This window comes from Bombina bombina, chromosome 6, assembly GCF_027579735.1.
Source record: "Bombina bombina isolate aBomBom1 chromosome 6, aBomBom1.pri, whole genome shotgun sequence".
Lineage (NCBI taxonomy): Eukaryota > Metazoa > Chordata > Amphibia > Anura > Bombinatoridae > Bombina > Bombina bombina.
This window is the reverse complement of record NC_069504.1, coordinates 942,402,102-942,423,790: the sequence shown is the minus strand read 5'-3', so window position 1 is coordinate 942,423,790 and position 21,689 is coordinate 942,402,102. Positions and strand designations below refer to the sequence as shown.

The window sequence follows — 21,689 nt, the reverse complement described above, 5'->3', positions numbered from 1 at the left end:
CCGCTCGGCAGATTATGGGTTAATAAGTGTAGGCAGGTGGAGGCGACGTTGTGGCGGGCAGATTAGGGGTTAATAAATATAATATAGGGGTCGGCGATGTTAGGGCAGCAGATTAGGGGTACATAGGGATAATGTAAGTAGCGGCGGTTTACGGAGTGGCAGATTAGGGGTTAATAAAAATATGCAGGGGTCAGCCATAGCGGGGGCGGCAGATTAGGGGTTAATAAGTGTAAGGTTAGGGGTGTTTAGACTCGGGGTACATGTTAGAGTGTTAGGTGCAGACGTAGGAAGTGTTTCCGCATAGCAAACAATGGGGCTGCGTTAGGAGCTGAACGCGGCTTTTTTGCAGGTGTTAGTTTTTTTTTCAGCTCAAACAGCCCCATTGTTTTCTATGGGAGAATCGTGCACGAGCACGTTTTTGAGGCTGGCCGCTTGCGTAAGCAACTCTGGTATTGAGAGTTGAAGCTGCGGTAAATATGCTCTACGCTCCTTTTTTGGAGCCTAACGCAGCCTTTATGTGGACTCTCAATACCAGAGTTATTTTTATGGTGCGGCCAGAAAAAAGCCGGCGTTAGCTACGCGGGTCTTTACCGACAAAACTCCAAATCTAGGCCATAGTTACCTTCCCCCAAAAAATTGTAAGCATATAACTAACACTTTACACTACAAACATTTATTCATCAATTTTGGATCAAAAAGACACCTTCTTACATCACCTCATTTGTCTGCTATTTAAGTTACTTTTTTTTTTTTTTTTTTTAAAGGCACATACTTATTTTTATTACTAGGAAAATTACTAAGCACTCCCTATATAGCGTACCCTAGTGAGTGAGTGAATAATTATATTGGTTATTAAATATACCATGAAGTGGACAAGAACACATTAAATTATGTGCAAATCAGAACAGAATGTGCAAAACGTAGCAAGTTCATAGTCTTAGTAAAATATTAATCAAAAATGTACCATCAATAGGTAGCAGTATCTCTCAATGTAAATTGAGTGTTGATCAGGAGTCCAAATATAGCATAAGCCAGAGAGTCAAGTTATTTCCTTCCACCCTTAGAGTGTGGTATATGTGTGGATATTACTTCATGCCATCTCTAGAGTATAGTATGGCAAAAACCAGGGGAGCTGCTGACTGTTGCAGGAAACATTCGTTTGACGAATCCTCAGGCGTGTTGAACTAAATGAAAAGAAGAAACACAGCACATCCCACTCTAAGGGTAGTAAATTTAATGACACCAATCAAATAGCGCAAATAAAATCAAACTTACAAGATGTAAGAATAAATACAGCAAAAAAGAAGTCTCTTATGACCCATCGGTCTGTAGATGCACCCAGCGAGGTGGAACTCAGAAGCGGCAACGTCCGTGGTGTGCACAAGACCAGGGAGCCGTCAAAACTTCCTGATGTGTCAGTGGACATCAAGGGTTGGAGTGTGATGACTTCAATGCTTTTTGGCTGACAGTGTTCAGACTTTGTCAGTTCTTCCTTACCATATGAAGGCAGATGCTTTCTGCCTCTGGCTGCAGCCTCGGCTGTCAAAGATGACATCCTGGACCGCAACATGAGGAAGAAGTTTGGAAGTAGGTACTACGTCAACAGGGTACACTGAGTAAACTACCCTGTGATGCAGTACCTATGTTCATTAGGCTTAATGGGTTAAAGGGACATATGAAACAAAAAACATCCATGATTCAGATAAAACATACAATTTTAAACAACCTTTCAATGTATTTCTATTGTCACATTTCCTTTGCTCTTTTCATATCCTTTGTTGAAGGAGCAGCAAAACATTACTGTGAACTAGCTGGACACATTGGGTGAGCCAATGATAAAAAACATATATGTGCATCCGCCAATCACTAGCAAGATCTCAGTAGTGCACTGCTGCTGCTGAACCTTCTTTAACAAAGGACACCAACGGCTAGATTATGATTTTGAGCACTCTAGGGAAATTAACGAACGCAACAAAAGTTGTGTTATTTAATCCCCTATAGCGCTGCCATTACAAGTTTTTCAAAACCCGGCTTGTGCGGGCGATATGGTGCTTTTGAGCACCATACCGCACCAAAAACAAGCAGTGTTTTGACGTGCTCATGCACGCTTTCCCCATAGACATCAATGGGGAGAGCGGGCTAAAAAAACACCTGCGATCGTGGAAAGAAAAGCTCCATAATGCAACCCCATTGATGTCTATAGGGAAAAGAAAAGTTATGTTTAAACCTATAAACAATAGGATTTAAGTTATGTTTAAACCTATAAACAATAGGATTTAAGCAGCTCTCATTCTATTGGATGATGAATCATCCAACAGAATGAGAGCTGCTTAAATCCTATTGGCTGATATGAACAGCCAATAGGATTTTAGCAGTTCTAATTCCTATTGGCTGATTCAAAATTGTCAGCCCATGGAATGCAAGGGCGCCATCTTGGATCGCATACCTAGTATTGAAAATTCAGCGTACAGCCGTGACCGTATGAAGACTTCTCGCCGCTTGAATGAGGACTTCGCCTCCGGGATGAAGATTGAAGAGGCCTCCTGGATGAGGACTTCTCCGCCGGGATGAAGATCGTTCAAGCGGGACTTCAAAAATTGTAAGTGGATCGTCGGGGGTTAGTGTTAGGGTTTTTTTTAAGGGCTTTTTGGGTGTTTGTTTTTTTTAGATTAGGGTTTGGGCAGCAAAAGAGCTAAATGCCCTTTTAAGGACAATGCCCATCCAAATGCCCTTTTCAGGGCAATGGGTAGCTTAGGTTTTTTTAGATTTAGGTTTTTTAATTTTGTGGGGATGGTTGGGTGGTGGGTTTTACTGTTGAGGGGTCTTTGTATTTTTTTTACAGGTAAAAGAGCTATTTAATTTAGGGCAATGCCCTACAAAAGGCCCATTTAAGGGCCATTGGTAGTTTATTGTAGGCTGGGGGGGTGTATTTTGGGTAGGCTTTTTTTATTTTTATACGGCTATTAGATTAGGTGTAATTCTTTTTTATTTTTGATAATTTCGTTTGTTATTTTCCATAATTTTGTGTTTGTTATTTTTTGTAATTTAGTCTTTTTTTTGTAATTAGATACTTTGTAATTTTTAGAGTAGTGTTAGGAATTTTTTAATGTGTAGTTTAGTTTATTTTAATTAGTAGTTAGTTTAATATTAGTTTAATAATTATATTAATTTAATTGTAGTTTTTTTAATTTGACAGGTAATTTAATTTGAAATAGGGAAATTGTAATTTTAATATAAAGTTAGGGGGCGTTTAGGGGTTACTAGTTTAAATTAGTTTATTGCGATGTGGGGGGCTTTCGGTTTAGGGGTTAATAGTTTAAATTAGTATATTTTGCTGTGGGGGGCTTTCAGTTTAGGGGTTAATAGGTTTATTATAGTGTCAGCGGAATTAGGGGTTAATAACTTTAGTATAGTGGAGGTGATGAGGGTGGACGATAGTGTTTGTGATGCAGGAGGGTGGCGGTTTAGGGGTTAATAAGTTAATTATAGTGGTGACGATGTCAGGGAGTGGCGGAATAGAGGTTAATATTTTTTTTAAAGTGGCAGTGATATCGGGAGCAGCAGAAAATATAATAAATTTAATATAGTATTTGCGGGAGAGCCTCGGTTTAGGGGTTAATAGGTAGTTTATGGGTGTTTAATGTACTTTGTAGCAGTTTAGTTATGCGTTTTTATGTTACAGTTTTGTACCGTAAAACTCATAACTACTGCTTTTAGATACGGATCTTGTCGTTTTAGGCTGTAACACAGGTTTTTTTAGCCTCACCGCAAAACTCGTAATACCAGCGCTATGGGAATCCTATTAAAAAAATAATTTTTTATGAGTGCGGTACTGACGTTGCGTTACAGGCTAAAAGGCTTGCGGTACACCTATACCGACAAGACTTGTAATGGCTGCGGTGCTGTTTTAGCGCTGAAAATACCATATTTTTAGAGTTAAAAGACGAATGCACAAACTTGTAATCTAGCTGCAAGAGAATTAAGCAAATTAGATAATAGAAGTAAATTGAAAAGTTGTTTAAAATGGCAGACTTTTTCTAAGTTATGAAAGCTAAATTTTGACTTTACTTTCTCTTTAATGTCTTTACTTTTGAGAAATGCATACACATTTAAAAATTAACTTTTATTTATAGCATTATTTACTCCTGCTAAATACAAGTATCTCACAAAAGTGAGTACAAACCTCACATTTTTGTAAATATTTTATTATATATTTTCGTGTGACAACACTGAAGAAATTACACTTTGCTACAATGTAAAAGTAGTGAGTGTACAGCCTGTATAACAGTGTAAATTTGCTGTCCCCTCAAAATAACTAAAAACACAGCCATTAATGTCTAAACCGTTGGCAACAAAAGTGAGTACACCCCTAAGTGGAAATGTCCAAATTGGACCCAATTAGCCATTTTCCCTCTCCAGTGTCATGTGAATCATTAGTGTTACAAGGTCTCAGGTGTCAATGGGGAGTAGGTGTGTTAAATTTGGTTTTATCGCTCTCACACTCTCTCATACTGGTCACTGAAAGTTCAACATGGCACATCCATGGCAAAGAACTCTCTGAGGATCTGGAAAAAAAAAGAATTGTTGCTCTACATAAATATGGCCTAGGCTATAAGAAGATTGCCAAGACCCTGAAACTGAGATGCAGCATGGTGGGCAAAACCATACAGCGGTTTCACAGGACAGTTTCCACTCAGAACAGGCCTTGCCATGGTCGACCAAAGAAGTTGAGTGCTCATGCTCAGCATCATATCCAGAGGTTGTCTTTGGGAAATAGATGTATGAGTGCTGCCAGCATTGCTGCAGAGGTTGAAGGGGTGGGGATCAGCCTGTCAGTGTTCAGACCATATCCCACACTGTGCATCAAATGGGTCTGCATGGCTGTCGTCCCAGAAGGAAGCCTCTAATAAAGATGATGCACAAGAAACCCCGCAAACAGTTTGCTGAAGACAAGCAGACTAAGGACATGGATTACTGGAACCATGTCCTCTGGACCGATGAGACCAAGATAAACTTATTTGGTTTAGATGGTGTCAAGCGTGTGTCGCAGCAACCAGGTGAGGAGTACAAAGACAAGTGTGTCTTGCCTACAGTCAAGCATGGTGGTGGGAGTGTCATGGTCTGCGCCTGCATGAGTGCATGAGGGAGCTACAGTTCATTGAGGGAACCATGAATGCCAACATGTACTGTGACAGGAAGCAGAGCATGATCCCCTCCCTTCGGAAACTGAGCCGCATGTCAGTATTCCAACATTATAATGACCCAAACACACCTCCAAGATGACCACTGCCTTGCTAAAGAAGCTGAGGGTAAAGGTGATGGACTGGCCAAGCATGTCTCCAGACCTAAACCCTATTGAGCATCTGTGGGGCATCCTCAAACGGAAGGTGGGTGAGCACAAGGTCTCTAATATCCACCAGCTCTGTGATGTCATCATGGAGGAGTGGAAGAGGACTCGAGTGGCAACCTGTGAAGCTCTGGTGAACTCCATGCCCAAGAGGGTTAAGGCAATGCTGGAAAATAATGGTGACACTTTGACACCATTGACACTTTGACATATTGACACTTTGAGTCCAATTTGGACATTTCCACTTAGAGGTGAACTCACTTTTCTTGCCAACAGTTTAGACATTAATGGCTGTGTTTGGAATTATTTTGAGGTGACAGCAAAGTGTCATTTCTTCAGTGTTGTTACATGAAAAGATTATTTATAAAAATGTGAGGGATGTACTTACTTTTGTGAGATACTGTATAAGACAGCATTTAGGTACCCACCTCCCCCTTCATAACCTTCATCCCAGTGCCCAAGGGACCTCTCTACATGACCCCACATGTATAATCGGCCTTTTTGCACCAAAGAGCCCCCGGGACCTAAAGGACTCTAAATGAACATTCATGCCCCAAAAAGGCTGAAGTACTACAATGGTTTCTACCTGACTATTATCTTAGCCTGGTCAGGATTCCCTTCTGTACTAACCAATCAGGGTTGAGGAGAAATTAATCTATGCTAAAATTAAGTTCCCTCTTTTCTGATTGCATAATCAATTAATATGAAAGGGCAGTATAATTTTTAATCCAGGCTCCACTGTTATGTGACATAAATTATTCTGCGTAAATGATAAAAAGGGTATATTGTATTCACTAAAAGATAATTTTCTTAGAAACAGAGGCTAAATGAATACAAGAATGGATATTAAGCACTTAGTTTACCTCCTCTCCCAATAATTGTTGCTATTTTTTTTTATTTTCTTTAGTACAACAACACTATTCATAATATATTAGGACCAGGTTTACACTGCCATTCCACCCCCCCCACACACACACACACACACACACACTAGGTAATGTGCTCACTTGTCTCTGGCAATATTACCACTAATATATATCCTTATTATTGACAGATTACATGATAAAGCTGCCTTCACATTTTCTTCTTCGATTTATAAGAACAGTTGGTATTAAAGAACAAAGAATGTAAGATAATACAGAATATATTGCAGTTTTGTCACTTGATCATCTAGGATAGTGACCCCTTGGATGATGCAACATTAGACAGCTGCCTGAACGGCTTGCTGAGAAACCTGAAATTATAGACTTTTTTCAATATTTTTATTATATTTTCTAGGTTAGTTAGGTAAATATATAACTAGCAGCAATAATAGAAAATTTATCTAAAAGCACTAATTTTCACAATTTTACATACTACTCCAAAAAATCATCATGTAATGTGAACATGTTATTTCCTTCTTAGCTTCATAACATGTGGGATATATTTTAGCCCATAATTAGGAGGCCAAGAACCCTCAAAGAGCTTAAGCCCCACCCACCTCCTCTTCATCTCCAGTTTGTTCTTGGCCTCTGAGGAGAAGGGTTGAAGATTTCTACTATCAAGAGTTTGTGGGCTCAAACCTTACTTTGGACCCAGTACTCCTAGACAACTTCACTCCAAGAAGATTTAAGAAGACTCTGAGTGAAACAGGGATGATGATTACCTCTGTTATGTGCTTTCCATAACCCTAGTGGGTATTCTAAAGGCCATAACTGCCCTTAGGTGTTGCAGGGACCGGGCCCTAGCCTCCCCCTGAGGGGTTACAGGTATATCTGCAATATCCATGTCAGAAGAAGGGGGCGCAACTGTCTCGCTTGTTACAATTCTCTCTAATTTGGTAATAAGTACTCCTAAAGACAGTGGTTTTATATTTGTATAAAAATATTTATTGAATATATATTATGATACGTTATAAAATATAAATAGACACCGGTGTTTTATACTATGTGCTTATTAAAATAAATGTGTAAAATTCAGTATAAAATACATTTACTAAACCTGTTAAATCATGTTATATATACTATTATAATGGTTGTAAACCAGTCCTTAATGTGTGTCGTTACACCGATGGGTATGCTGGTAGAACCTTTATTGGTGGCTAGAGGGTCCTTAGTATCAGTCTTACCTCGGAACTAACAGTTGGTCTTAAGATCTAAATGTGAGTGGTTTCTAGAATCCTTAAGTGGTGTGTGAGTTCCTCTATTGAAGGTAATATTTCACTAGTTGTGTGAATGGTTACCTTGTATTCCTTTGGCTTATATTGTATCCTGTAACCCCCGTAGTACATCACTACTCACGTGGTGGTTCTCTCAGGCCCAGGACTTCCATGTCCCATTATCGTTTTTCCTTTCTCCAGTTGTGATTTTTTGTGTTCCTTCGCAGTGCACAGCTGAAATGTTTTTTCTTCTTTATTCCTCTTGCTGTCTGAAAAAGTAGCTGCAGTATAGTTACTTGCACTGGATGGGCTCTCTACTGTGAGCAAGTCTGGTAATACACAGTGGAGGGGTGCTTATTTGTTTAACATGGGAATTTAGGGGGAAAGGCAAAGCACAGTTCTTATCTAGCATGCTTAGGAATACTTAGCAGCTCAATTTACAATTTTTTATCTCAAAAACCTTATTTCTTTTCTAAGATATGGAGAGTCCACAATGTCATTCAATTACTAGTGGGAATATCACTCCTGACCAGCAGGAGGAAGCCAAGAGCACCACTGCAAAGCTGTTAAGTGCCACTCCCCTACCCATAATCCCCAGTCATTCCCTTTGCCTCTGTAAATGGAGGAGGTGAAGTTTGGTGTCTGATTAAATTAATTCCTTCCTTTTTCGGGTACTTTTCCCTGCAAGCAAGGATTTGGGTTTAGCTGAGTCCACGTCAATCACTTCAGTAGAATAGTGGTGGCTTTTAAGCAGTTAGGAAGTTGTGAGGTAATCCTTGCTTTGCTTCCTAACACATTGCTGCCCATGGTACAGAAAGCCAGAGTTGGTTACTCTGTTCTTTCTTTTTCTACAGGTCTCTGTAAGGAGTATGTGTCCTTTCACGCCTTGTGAGCTGTCTTCCTGCCGGACAGCTAGACTGCAGGTAAGTGCTTTTGTCTTCTAGGTCTTGGAGACTTGCACTTCAGAAGAGTATAATATGCAGTAGATGGGGACATTTTTAAAATCCTTTATACAGGACTTTCTTTGGCAGTGGGCAGGCACATTATGTATGTTTAGACTAGGGATTAATCTTCCCTTTATTGGGAGGTTTTTCCTCTTTGGGCTAATTTTGTTGAAAACCTTTATTAGTATGTCTGTGGCTTATGTTTTATACAGGGATTTATGTATAAACTTAAAATTTGACAGTTGGTTTTCTTTGCTTGCTTAGCTAGAACAGGCTAACTGACAAACTGGTTAACTGCAAGGAAAACAGAAACAGAGGCGCCACATGTGTAGATCAATCAAAGCTGACAATATCCAAACCAGATGAGATACAGGATACTCACAAACGTGAAGGCACTCCCTTGTGCCTATAGGGGCAGGCTGGTATTTAACAGCAAACCAGCTGGCTGTACCAGGGAATCCCCGTCAAGATGTCCTATGGTTGCCGTGGATCTCACAACAGCAACCCTTATCTAGGTCACTTTCAGCAGAAAAGGAAAATATGTCCAGAGGGGAGGAAGGCTAGACAGCCTTATGGTTACTGGCAAGGAAAATGCCACACGAACACCAGATTACTTAAAAAGTTTCAAGTATTTTATTTTTCCAAAGATAAAAATACCATCAGTGCAACGAATTACAACTGGGTGTGTGATAAGGCAAGTCTCCTTGTATATGCAGAGATAATATCGACTCGTTTCTCAGGGAAGACCCTGTTTCATCAGGGATCAGTAACCATATGTTTGTAGTAAACCCTCCCCTTCCTTAACATAAACCAATTAAACCTTTCCTTTCCTAAAACTCCCACTTGTTGCTCTAATTAGAAGTTTATTTTATAATTTTTGTTATGTAGTAGCTTAACTTAAATAATAACCCATGAACTATAGCTCTAATGTGGTTGGCTGTAAAATTAAAACTAAATAATGATGTATTAATTATGAGATCGTTACAAATGTATTAATGTAAACAAACTCCGTGGGTGATCGTTCCTTGACCAATTGCAAACAATCTTGAGGAGGCTTGTATAACATGGAGCGTCTAATTGGTTCGTGTGCTACTAGTCTAATGACTACAAGTACCATCATGCCTCTGTGTTCTGTGCTGGAACTACCCAGAAAAAGTATCTGCGTGATTGTCAATTTCATGTTATTCTGTAAGAGGCTTGTCTGAATAACCACAAGTACCATCATGCCTCTATGTTCTATACCGGAACTACCCGGAAAATGTGTTAGCGTGACTATTACTTTATTATCCTTTTGTTCCTGGAGGGGGCTTGTGCTTATTAATCCGTCTAATTGGTTGGTGTCATATTGCAATGAACTGCAGCTGCCATCTTACTCTAATAAACTACAAATACCATCATGCTTCTGTGTGTCATATCGAAAATATCATCAAATACAATCTCATGATTGTCTATTAGTTATTTATTTAACATTTCCCACGGAAGCACATTGGGGGAACTTATGTTTTTAGAACGTTTTTGCATGAATTGCATAATGAACATATAACGCTCCCCAATGTGATAGCGGGGGCACCCCAAGGAAATAATTAATTGTATATGAAAATACAGTTATAGATACTGGGAGACTAAATATTCTCTCACATATTGATGTGGTGACAATAAATAACAGATAATAAGTGCTATGGGTAACTAATCTATACTATACTCACCCTATATATATTTAAATAATAGTAACTATAAACTCTCACAAATTTTTAACATATATATAAAATGTCAGTACATATGTCAAGTGATGGGTATTAAAAGTGACTTTCCCTTTTCTCCTTGTGAGATTTGATAATCCACACCATTATAATAATAGTGAAGGTATAGGATATGCTATGTGAGGTGTTATATATTGTACTAAATATGTAATAAAAGCTAAAGAAATATGTGAAAGTGAATGGTCGTATTTAAGACACTTGTGGCTAATCAAACATTAGTGTGTATATTGACCATTACAGATAATGTGAAGGTGATTGTAAACTCATAATGATGTTTTGGACTACCACGTCGTCTAAGCTATACCCTAATATTGTGATGAAATATTGATGTGAATATCTCTAATATGTGAATGCCTTTTGTGATATATAATGATGATAAAGTGACTATGTTACTACGTTAGGTAATGTGAAAGATTACGACTATGTGAATGGAATCTTGTATACTAGGGGTAGTAATATAATGTATTATTGTTATAATTGGATGTAACTAAGCAACAAGTGAGTTAGGAAAGTCCAGTGTACAAGAACTCCTACTATTTACATCAATAGGAAAAAGAATACAAAGAACATCTCAATAACTGTAAAAATGATGATATATCAAATAATCTGCAGATAAGACTGTATTATACATACTAATCTACAGAAATGTTACAAGAACCCATGATGGACCTAACACTGTAACACTGAAACACTATAAAAATAACTTATAGGAATGCAGCAGAGTCTATAACCTCATTGAGGCCAGTGGGAAATAAACTATTGAATTTGAAGATCCAATAGGTTTCTCTTTGTCTAAGCTTGCTAAACCTGTTATACAGATTATTTTTGGGAATACATTCTAATGGACATTTTCCAGATATATATTTCTCACAGATATGGCGGGATACACTATGTTTAGATGACTTTACTTTGATGTTCCTTAAATGTTCACTCCACCGAGTCCTGACCTTCCTACAGGTCCTGCCTATATATTGTATCCCACATTCGCACGTAAGTGCATAAATGACAAAGCTGGAGTCACAAGTCATTTTGCTTTTGATGGAAAATACCTCCCCGGTATTGTATGAAACAATCTCAGTGAAACCCTGAGTTATATGTTCACACATAAAACATGGTTTCTTTCCACATCTATAAACTCCCATCTTATTAAAGATGTTGTTACCGTTCTTTCTTGCTAATCTAGATGTGTTGGCGATGTTCCTTTTAGACATGACAACTTTACTTGGGGCTAATTTTTGTTTGTATGTCGGTGCTCTTTTGAAAACCAATTTTGGTTGTGATGGTAGAGTTTTATTTAAAATCGGATCTTTAAGGAGGATGGGCCAATGTTTTTTTAGAACTTTATTGATAATTCTATGGTTATACTTGACATATGTACTGACATTTTATATATATGTTAAAAATTTGTGAGAGTTTATAGTTACTATTATTTAAATATATATATAGGGTGAGTATAGTATAGATTAGTTACCCATAGCACTTATTATCTGTTATTTATTGTCACCACATCAATATGTGAGAGAATATTTAGTCTCCCAGTATCTATAACTGTATTTTCATATACAATTAATTATTTCCTTGGGGTGCCCCCGCTATCACATTGGGGAGCGTTATATGTTCATTATGCAATTCATGCAAAAACGTTCTAAAAACATAAGTTCCCCCAATGTGCTTCCGTGGGAAATGTTAAATAAATAACTAATAGACAATCATGAGATTGTATTTGTTGATATTTTCGATATGACACACAGAAGCATGATGGTATTTGTAGTTTATTAGAGTAAGATGGCAGCTGCAGTTCATTGCAATATGACACCAACCAATTAGACGGATTAATAAGCACAAGCCCCCTCCAGGAACAAAAGGATAATAAAGTAATAGTCACGCTAACACATTTTCCGGGTAGTTCCGGTATAGAACATAGAGGCATGATGGTACTTGTAGTTATTCAGACAAGCCTCTTACAGAATAACATGAAATTGACAATCACGCAGATACTTTTTCCGGGTAGTTCCGGCACAGAACACAGAGGCATGATGGTACTTGTAGTCATTAGACTAGTAGCACACGAACCAATTAGATGCTCCATGTTATACAAGCCTCCTCAAGATTGTTTGCAATTGGTCAAGGAACGATCACCCACGGAGTTTGTTTACATTTATACATTTGTAACAATCTCATAATTAATACATCATTATTTAGATTTAATTTTACAGCCAACCACATTAGAGCTATAGTTCATGGGTTATTATTTAAGTTAAGCTACTACATAACAAAAATTATAATAAACTTCTAATTCGAGCAACAAGTGGGAGTTTTAGGAAAGGAAAGGTTTAATTGGTTTATGTTAAGGAAGGGGAGGGTTTACTACAAACATATGGTTACTGATCCCTATATAAAGGGGATTCAAACAGTTTTAGAGTATACAAGCCTGATGAAACAGGGTCTTCCCTGAGAAACGCGTCGCTATTATCTCTGCATATACAAGGAGACTTGCCTTATCACACACCCAGTTGTAATTCGTTGCACTGATGGTATTTTTATCTTTGGAAAAATAAAATACTTGAAACTTTTTAACTAATCTGGTGTTCGTGTGGCATTTTCCTTGCCAGTAACCATAAGGCTGTCTAGCCTTCCTCCCCTCTGGACATATTTTCCTTTTCTGCTGAAAGTGACCTAGATAAGGGTTGCTGTTGTGAGATCCACGGCAACCATAGGACATCTTGACGGGGATTCCCTGGTACAGCCAGCTGGTTTGCTGTTAAATACCAGCCTGCCCCTATAGGCACAAGGGAGTGCCTTCATGTTTGTGAGTATCCTGTATCTCATCTGGTTTGGATATTGTTAGCTTTGATTGATCTACACATGTGGCGCCTCTGTTTCTGTTTTCCTTGCAGTTAACCATTCTTTGAAGATACACCATCGTTTGGGTGAAGACCGAGAGCTGCCTTCTCTATTTCTGGACTTTGTTGGACTTCATTTGAACTTTTCTATTACCAGATTGACCACTTGATACGTCTGTATATATATATATATTTACCAATTTTTATTATTTTTTAATTTTTAATTATTACCTACTTTAATAATTTTTAAATTTATAATTCTATTTATCCATTTTACATATATGGTATAATCAGTGGCACATTGATTTTATTACTATCTTAAGTGGCACACTTTGTTCATCACCATTATTCTACCTCTAGTTACTAGCGCCTCCTATAGGGGACTTGTGGTATTAATTTTAGTATCACAAATATCCCAGATAATATATTTAACTGACAAACTGCTTTAGTTTGAAATCAGCTGCAGCTACTTGCATCTTATGTTGTAGGCAGAGGGAAATGTGCATCTTTTACTTGCTGCATAGTTTCCTCTCTCTGCCGGTCATGTGACTTGTCTCTGCTGTTGGATATTCACGGAGCGGCATCATTGAATTTCAGTCTCTTCAGTGTCGATCTACTATAAGATTGTTTTAGAGACTTCTGGCAGCCAAATTGTGGTATTAAAAATTCTTAAAGTGTATTTAAAAAAATTCTATAATTTGGGAAATGTTTTATTTAGTATTATGGACATGGACCAAGGCTCTGTGTTTTTTGACAAATGTTTGTTATGCATAGAGGCACAAATTGTTTTGCCTATGCAATTCTGTGCTGCATGCTTAGCTAGAACACTTCAATTTAAAGATAAATTGTTGCCCTCTGAGCCCAATGTCTCTCAGGATGATGCTGTTCAGGCAATGCCACAGCTTTCTTCTCTAATATCCCAAGCCTCTATGGCGTCACATACAGTGCCCTGCAGTTCCTCTCAGCTTCCTGGAGGAGTTTATTTGCCTACAGATTTTGCTGAACAGGTACTGTATCTTCTGCAGTATCTGCGACATTATCTGCTTTTCCTATGCTGGGAAAATTAGACATTCAGTTAGTAAGGTTTCTGTTCCACTTACTGCTATTCAGGATGCTGTCCCTCATAAGTCTGATGTGGAGGATACGCCTGTAGCCTCTGATGGTGAAATCTCAGATTCGGAAAGTATTATTCCTTCATCTGATACTGAAGAAGTAAACTTCATATTTAAGCTTGAACACCTTCGTGTACTGTTAAAGGAGTTATTGGCTACTTTGGACAACTCTGATACTTCTGTCGTTGTCAATCCTAAGAAGTCTAGTAAACTTAATAAATAATATGATGTTCCGTCCTCTGTAGAAGTTTTTCCTGTCCCAGATTATTTCACAGTAATGGGAGAAGCCAGGGATTCCTTTCTCCACGTCTCCTGTATTTAAAAAGATGTTTCCTGTTGCTGACTTTATTAAAGATTTTTGGCACATGGTGCCTAAAGTAGAAGGGGCTATTTCTACTCTGGCTAAGAGAACTACGATCCCTATAGAGGATAGCTGCTACTTTAAGGATCCCATGGACAAAAAGGTGTAAGCTTATTTAAAGAAGATGTATGTTCATTAAGGTCTTCAATGGCAACCTGCAGTATTGCCACAGTAGCAAGTGCAGCATCTTATTGGTGCAACACCTTGTCTGAATCAATTTTAGTAGAGACTCCATTGGAGGAGATACAATATAAGATTAAGGCTCTTAGACTGGAAGCCAAGATGTCTGGCTTCACTATCCTAGCCCGCATGGCATTGTGGCTAAAATTTTGGTCAGCTGATGTTACCTCTAAGTCCAACCTTCTGGTGCTTCCTTTCAAGGGGAAGACCTTGTTCGGACCTGGTCTGGCAGAAATAATTTCTGATATTACAGGAGGAAAAGGGTCTTTTCTACCGCAAGACAAGAAGAACAGACTCAAAGACGTCAAAGTAATTTTCGTTCCTTTCGTAACTTCAAAGGTCAAAAGTCTTCCTCTCCCAAGCAGGAGCAGTCCAAGTCTTCTTGGAAGCCCAATCAGTCTTTGAATAAGGGGAAGCAATCAAAGAAACCCTCAGCTGAGTCTAAGTCAGCATGAAGGGTCGGCCCCCGTCCCAGTTTGGATCAAGTGGGGGGCAGACTTTCCCTGTTTTGTCAAGCATGGAGATGAGATGTCCCAGATCCTTGAGCTGTGGACATAGTATCTCAGGGTCACAAAATAGAATTCAAAACTTTCCCTCCCAGGAGCAGATTCCACTTCTCAAGATTATCTGCAGACCATGTAAAAAGAGAGGCATTCTTGAACTGTGTTCAGGACCTTTCCTCCCTGGGAGTGATTGTTCCAGTTCCAGTAAGGGAACAGGGTCTAAGATTCTATTCACATCTGTTTGTGGTTCCCAAAAAAGAGGGAACTTTTTGACCCATTTTAGAATTAAAGTGCCTCTACAAGTTCCTCAGGGTACTGTCCTTCAAAATGGAAACTATTCATTCCATTCTACCTTTGGTCCAAGAGGGTCAGTTCATGAAGACCATAGACCTGAAGGACGCATATTTTATGTTCCCATCCACAGGGATCATCATAAATTCCTGAGATTTGCATTTCTAGACAAACACTTTCAGTTTGTGGCTCTTCCGTTTGGCCTTGCCACAGCTCCCAGAATTTTCTCTTAGGGTATGAGGGCTCTCTTGGCAGTGATCAGGTCTTGGGGAATTGCAGTTGCACCATACCTGGATGACATATTGGTTCAGGCACCATCTTTTTAACAAAACCCAATCTATAAAAAAAATTCTGACAGAGGTCAGAAAATCCAAAATTCTCTCCTCTTGCCTCTCTCTTCAGTCTACTGTTTGGCCATCAGTGGCTCAATGTATAGAAGTCATTGGTCTGATGGTCGCTTCCATGGACATCATTCCCTTTTCTCTATTACATTTGAGAGCTCTGCAATTATGCATGCACAGACAATGGAACGGACACCATTCGGATCTGTCTCAGAGGATAGATCTAGACCAGTCGACAAGAGACTCTCTCCAGTAGTGGCTTTCTCAGGACCATCTGTCTCAGGGCACATGCTTCTGGAGACCTTCCTGGGTGATTGTGACCACAGACGCCAGCCTGCTAGGCTGGGAGCAGTCTGGGACTCCTTAAAGTCGCAGGGACTATGGACTTGGGAGGAGTCTGCTCTCCCCATAAACATCTTGGAGATGAGAGCAATTTACAATGCTCTGGTGGCTTGGCGTCAATTGTCCTTAGACTGGTTTATCAGGTTTCAGTTGGACAACATCATATCAGTGGCTTACATCAACCACCAGGAAGGAACTCGGAGTTCTTTAGCCATGAATTAGGTGGCACAGATTATTCAGTGAGCGGAAGCTCACAATTGTTGTCTATCTGCCATCCACATTCCTGGAGTGGAAAACTGTGAAGCGGATTTCCTGAGCAGAAAGACATTTTATGCCGGGGAGTGGGCTCTCTATCCCGAGGTGTTCTCCAGGTTAATCCTCAAATGGGGGGTGTCGGAGTTGGATCTGATGGCATCTCGGCAGAATGCCAAGTTTCCAAGGTACGGTTCAAGGTCAAAAGATCCTCACGCCACTCTGATAGATGCTCTGGCGGTTCCTTCGGATTTCAGTCTAGCATACCTGTTTCCTCCTTTTGCGCTCCTTCCATGCATTATTGCTCGTATAAAACAAGAGAGAGCATCAGTAATTCTAATAGCTCCTGCATGGTCTCGCAGGATCTGGTATGCAGACCTAGTGAAGATGTCTTCTCAGCCGCCTTGCAGGTTGTCTCTGAGGAAGGACCTTCTAACTCAGGGTCCATTCCTCCATCCAAATCTCATTTCTCTGAAGCTGACTGCTTGGAGATTGAATGCTTAGTTCTGTCTAAGCATGGATTTTCTGTGTTTTATTCTGGCAAGTTTAACCCCTTCTGTGCCCTGGAGGTGAGAGTTTCTAGGGGTGCTAAGTGTAGAATGATTACTGTACTATTTGAAGGGACTTTTTGGGAACAAAAAAAATGTAAAAAATTAACCTGAGATTAACATTTTTATAATTGTCATCCATTATTATTATATTTTTCATTTTTAAGTTATTTACCTTTTAAATTTATCAGCTTTCCAGTGCCCTCTGAAATCAACATTCAAAGACCAAAGACCAATAAGCAGGGCTGTGTTTACCTGCTCATGCGCAGACTACCTTGCTCATTCATCCGTGCTCAGAAACTGAGCAGTGCTTTAGAATGCAGGTGCACCGGCAACCAATCAGCCTTCTCTGCAAGCTGACATCTCCAAGAAAACCAGGAAGCACCCTCCATGTCTGCAGCTCAGTGTGAGCAGATCTGCCTGCACTAAGCTTTGCTTTTCTGTTGTCAGTTATAAGCACTGTATTAGTTTCAGAAAATCAAAGTTTAGTGCAGGCACATCTGCTCATATTATGAGTTCAGGAAACATTCTGCAGTTGATACAAAGGGGAAACACCTTCTAGTTGCCTAGGCAACCTCTTTGTAGTGAGTTTGTTTTTTAAATTTCAGCTGCACAGAGTTTTAGCTTCTTTTTGCCTGACAACATTGAAATTTCTGCTCTAGCCTAGTGGAGCTCATGCATAATCACTGCAGTTATGTGTGTGTGTGTGCATAGCTCTGGTTGGTTTAGTTTGAATTCTCCCTCATCGCCCCTCCCAAGATATACAATCTCTAGCATCTTTGTCAGTAAGTAATTCTAGGAGGAATTACCAAAGCTTTATTTGACCATTGTTCCCTGTTCGGTTTCCAGGTGAACTTCTGTCTTCTTCAGAAATCCAATGGCGCCCTCTGCACTTTTGCTGCTTTTGGTTGACTATTTATAACTTTAATACTTCTTGGGGTAGGGGGTTGTATTGATGCTGGAATAATCTGTACAGGCTGGTCAATAGTCACTGTAGCAATTTATCCACTATGGTCTTGACTTGCCAAAACATACTTTCTATGCAGCTCCAAATGGCTCCATAGAATCTCTCCTCTGGGAACTCTCTGGAAAAAATCCTCAAGTAATATTACACAGCTCTCTTATAGGAATGCCAAGAGCGTTGATATTGATGTCGGTGTTAGGATCCTTCAGATATTTTGCTATTAAACTAATCCTGGCCGGTAGTCTTGTTATCCCGGTATCAAGTGGAGTGATAATGAAAAATCTTAGGTATAGTAAGTAGCATTAGGACCCAGGAGAGGATAACTGAGTTGAGCACCAAAAGGAAAACCAGGAGCAAGTAACCAGGAAATGACCGAAAAGGTCAAGGCAGATTTGACAAGCCAGAGGTCAAACCAAACAGTAACAGTTTACAGAATCAGAGTCCAAAACCTTAGTCAGGCATTTCCAAGGACTTATCAGCAGACAGAAGAATGGTTAAAAGAGGTCTGAGTCACAAGCCAAAAACTATAAGTATAAGGCACACCCAAGAGCAAAACTCAATACTAGGGCAATGATAGAGAGACGCAAAATTGCTTTTAAAGGAAAAAGGTGATGTGAGAACGATGCATTGGAAATGGAGCGACGAGCAACACAAACGTGAGGTATCAATGATGACCCGAGATGTGCAGCCTAATAACTATCGAGACTAAGCAACCCGGCATCGTAGTTACCCACTTGTTCTGACGTTTCATCAGAAATAGTTGTGATATGCTTTGTCCCATTCAAGGTCATCACTTGGGTTTCTTCAACAAGCTGAGCTTCAACCCCACCATGGTAGGCATCTGGGTCAATAAACATCTCAACTGTCTCTACTAGTTAACTATCTCAAGTATGTTCAATTTTAGCTCTAAAGCTTGTTGTGATATAACTTGCACACTGAGTTGTACTGACCCATCAATCTTTACACCTTTGTCAAATAAACTGCGCTCAGGATCAAGCTGTATGTCTTGCAAACAGATCTCATGAGCATCAAGTGAGCATTGAAGTCTGTGTTCCTGAAGCTTCTCGAGATTTCCAGTAGGTTCATTTATGTCAATAGACTGGCTGACAAACTCTGCAGTGGTGTAGTGATGCTCTAAAATGCTTTCTTCTGTACATTCTGTCTTCTCTGTACCATCAATTTTTTTGCCTCTATCTTTGTTATGGCTAGATTAGGAGAAATATGGACCTCTTTTTATTTCTCGCTCTTGATGATTGGACCTCAGGATTCAGTGGGAAGAAAATGTGGGCGTTTTGAAGTAATAATTTAATATACTTGTAGTTGCTTAATCACAAAAAGCCATTAACTTGTAATGTGCTAGTACAACATATTTTACATCTACAAAACAGTTTCTTTTATTATGGCTCTTCAATTTTCAATCTTTTAGCTCTTTTATGTTCTGAGGTGTGCTGTGGGCTAGTATTGGTGTGAATAATTTTTATCCCAGTTTTTTGTAGAACAATTTGCTTTTTAATTGTGTAACCCCCATCTGTCCACAGCTTTGTGTGTTGAGCAGCAAATTTAACCCCTTTTTAACCCGTTAAGGGAGACTTTGACTCCCTTTTATGCAGTGCTGCCAATCCTGTGTTACCGCAACTTGGTTTATTTTCATGCAACAAGCTGATTAAACTGCCTATAATTAGTTTATATATTCTAAAATTACAGAAACAAGTATGCATTTTTCATAAAATGATAAGAATAGAGGCTTGTCAAAATTATGCTAAGAACCGCATACATGTTATTTTTGTTTTCTCAGCTGGTAACAATAATGTTCTTTAAATGTGTTCAGTTCTATATGGGTGCCCTTATAACAGAAATCTTTTGGGACCCAATGTCATCAGCCTGTATACTGTTGTGTTTGTTTTGAGGCCTCTAATATCCGTCCAAGTCTATTATAACAAAATGGTAGTATTTATCTTATAACCTTGGTGTTGGTTACATGATTGGCTGCATGCCATGGGGGGATAAATGAAGAGTCTGGAATGCACCATTCAGGTAAAGGCTTCAGCTTGTTAAAGGTGGAATTCCCAACTGCTATCCAAATGTACAAGCAATGAAGAAAGCAAAGATGAAGCCACAAGCTTGATAATAACTCAGTTTATTGGCTGTTCCACAAAGTAACATAGGTTGACAAACTGGAATGCCTGACGCGTTTTCCACTATTATAACAAAATGGTAGTACTTATCTGATAACCTTGGTGTTATCTCAATGTTAGAGAAGTCAGTCCATATAACCCCCCAGCTAGCCTGTTTAGAAAGTGAAGATGCTGGTAGCTCCAGTAGATAATCCGTCTGTGTCCCTGGTCAGGCAAGTAAGCCGTCCAGTTCTGCCGCGGATAAAATTAATGTGTAGGTATGAGAATCCTTTATCGGGGTGGGCATGTAACCCTCCTTGCCAGCTCAGGACCTCCCTATGTCGTCAGCTCATAGAACACTTATGATTGGCTGCATGCCATGGGGGGATAAATGACGAGTCTGGAATGCACCATTCAGGTAAAGGCTTCAGCTTGTTAAAGGTGGAATTCCCAACCGCTATCCAAATGTACAAGCAATGAAGAAAGCAAAGATGAAGCCACAAGCTTGATAATAACTCAGTTTATTGGCTGTTCCACAAAGTAACATAGGTTGACAAACTGGAATGATTGACGCATTTCGCACATGCGCACATGCGCTTCATCAGAGGCTGAAGGTTCTGTGGTAAAAGTAGTTTATATGCGCTGTAGTAACCAATGGTGTAATAGGTTTAATTAAGCCAACAATCGTGATCATATGTTCAACGTATTGTGTGTTGGAGAATACTTGCCAGATGTAATACAGCGCATACAAAGCTACAAATTTTATTACAAGACCAGAGACTTCATATTTTGCATTACTTTCCTTTACTACTCATGTGCAGCCTTTAAAGTACATAAATCACATACAGAGTTAAACTAATACAGAGAAAAAAGAGCCTACATAACTAGCCAATGAGAATGCTAGGTTGGAGACCAGGGTAAACATTGACCAATCAGATGACCCATATTGACCATAAACAGCCCAATGAGCACCCCATTTTCCTCTTTATTTTGCTGCTCAGCAACAAGATAAGTGTGCATTTGTTCTCAGTGATATTAATATATTATTATATTAAATTGTATTATTATTTTATTTATTATTTCAATATTTTCTCTTTATTTCTTATTCCCCTTTTTTCCTTTTATTCTATAATTATTATTTACTGTTTTTCTTTTTTCTATCTTCATTTCTTTCCGTTTTTTCCTATTTTCGTTTTTATTTTCCAATACAGTGTTTACCTCAGTATTAGGCTCTCTCTGGTACTATAACCACTCTGTTCAGCAGTTTTTTCCTTGTGGTGCTGCTCCGTTTTTCCCTCTTGCTTCCAGGCATCTTTGTGTCTCCATTTTCTCTTCTGGTCACAAAGACTGTAGCCATTTTGTGGGTGTTAATTTGTGACATCACAGCCCGCCTTCTTTTTCCCTCAGAGAGCCTCAGAGACCTGTCAGCACCTCCTCCTTCATTGTCTCAAGTACACATTTTGGTTACTTTTAGTTTCGTTTTTTCCCTCACAGATAGATTTGTTTCAATCTCCATTTATTTTGTCTTTTTGTCATTTTTAGGTGTTTGCTGCCATCCGGTGGTGGAAAGTTTTTTCTCATTTATATATTTTCATTCCTGTCAGAGAAATTTTAAAATTATCATTTATCATTTTATTATTTCCATTTATT

At 39.1% G+C, this 21,689-nt stretch overlaps 1 pseudogene; it reads right to left on the bottom strand.

Moving 5' to 3' along the window:
• Positions 1 to 1,090: 1,090 nt before the first annotated feature.
• LOC128664782 (GA-binding protein alpha chain-like) lies at positions 1,091 to 21,059 on the bottom strand (annotated as a pseudogene).
• Between the last annotated feature and the right edge of the window lie 630 nt (positions 21,060 to 21,689).